The following is a 2,184-nucleotide window of genomic DNA, read 5'->3' as shown; positions in this document are numbered from 1 at the left end:
ATGTAATATTATTAGTATAGATTTGGAAATAATAAAAATGTAAAACTATACATTATTTCAGATATTATATTTAATGTAATATTACCATTTCTTTTATTGTATATTTATTTATTCTATTTTTTTTGTTTTTTTCTGATAATGTATATTTACTTATTTTAATTTCTTGTTAATTTTTTTGTATATTATGAAATGGTAATATTACATTATGGAAGATTGTTTGAACCGTAAGAAATAGATATTGCTTATTTTTGGTTTATTCCGGTCAAAATTATTATTTTCGGTCATATGATTTAATGAGCCACATGACTTCTTTTGGAAAAAAGATTTGTATCCTAACATGGACACTCCTCTTTGTAAAATTAAATATAAAAAATGTAATATTATTATTTTCTTATATTGTGTATTTTTTTATTCTAATTTTTGAGTTTATTTATTTAACGTAATATTATTATTTCTTATATTGTATATTCTCCTATTTTAATTTTCAAGTTTATTTCTTTAACCTTTTTGTAAACTAAACGTAAAAAATGTAATATTATTATTTTCTTATATTGTGTATTTTTTTATTCTAATTTTTGAATTTATTTATTTAATTTTTTATATGAAATGGTAATATTACATTAAGGACAGTTACAAAAAAAAAAAAAGCCACGTGTTGCTTTTTGGAAAAAGTTTTTTTCGCTGATGTGGACGCTCTCTGAAGCCTCAAAGGTCTATTTTATTAGTATAGATTAAATTTTCAGGAACCCTTTGCAGTGGAGAGAAGTTTCAGTTTTTTTTTCCTGTCAACTTCTGGATTTTATTAAATCCATAAACTTGGCCCAACAAGCTTACAAATGAAATCTATTTAGTACATTAGAGGCCCAAAAGACATAATAAACATAAACTGAAGCCCAATGGAAGAGAAATCCAAATGTCCCCACGTGTCTGTCCGTTTCCAGAAGAGTACGCAGTCTTGCTCCACGCGTCCTCCATGCAATCTCCGGTCACCGACAGACTTCACCACCGTTTCGTCCGCGAAACTCCTCCGTTCTCTATCTATCTCCACCATAGCAGAGAATTGGAACCTCAGTGTATAAGGCTCACTCCCTTGATTCCACTTGCATTCTTCTTTCTCAATCAACCGCCAAATCTGTAGATACTCCATATCCTATCGCCGGAAGTGGTAGTACTGCGAATCCTTGTGAAGATTAAGATCAGACCCTATGTTGGAACACTTTGGCAAAGTGAAAGTTCCATCTCTACTGAATCTGAAACTCAATCAACCAAGCTATCTCGAAAACTTCATTCATCTATTCATCAAGGTTACTTTGCAAGAGTTCAGAATATATGCACAGATTGATACCAATCTGAACAGAGAATCAAGTATAACCGAACGAGAGAAAGGAATTCTCAGATTCAACGGGATATAAAATAATCTTGAAAAGAAAGAGGGCAACATAAGCTCTGATTAAGCATCAGAGAGTTATTATATTCAACCCAATTTCAGAGATTTATGAAGATGAAGAACAGCTCAGAAAATGGATTGAAATACACATCAAAATCGCGTAGCGAAGAGATTAACCCGCTACCGGAAAGCAAAAGTTCGATCACTAGACCGAAAGAAATATTTTACAACAAAAGAAAAGGGAACAAATCTCGTACTCCCTCTGAAAAATCAGAATCTGTGAAGAGGGAAGGTACGAGAGAATTTTCTCTCTCAAGATAAGAGAGAGAAGTCCCTTCCATCGTCTGGAGAAGTTTCAGTTTACTTCCCTCTTTTACACTTAGTTATAAATTATCTTATAAAGAGCTCGTGCGTTGCAATGGGTTTTGTTTGATGTTTTAATTTAATAAAAAAAATAAAAATAATAAATAGAGCAATTTGCACACAAAATATATAAAGATTCGGTATTTTGCGTGAATGGAAAAACATGTGGCCCAAACTCCTAGCCCAACTCCTACCAGCGAGAAAATACCGTGATGCCCCTATAACTTCTTTCTTTAACATTACGAACCAGAGTAGTTGTACAATGATTATAAGCTTGTAATCAATGAGTAAAGCTATACACACACTCCGTTTATATTTGTGTACTCTCTCTCTCTCTCTCTCTCTCTCTCTCTCTCTCTCTATCTCTCTATCTCTCTCCCTCTCTCTCTCACGCTCATGTTATTCTTTACACATTTTTGTTTATCTCTTTCATC

This window comes from Brassica oleracea, chromosome C9, assembly GCF_000695525.1.
Source record: "Brassica oleracea var. oleracea cultivar TO1000 chromosome C9, BOL, whole genome shotgun sequence".
NCBI lineage: Eukaryota > Viridiplantae > Streptophyta > Magnoliopsida > Brassicales > Brassicaceae > Brassica > Brassica oleracea.
The sequence above is the reverse complement of the archived record's forward strand: the minus strand, read 5'-3'. Positions refer to the sequence as shown.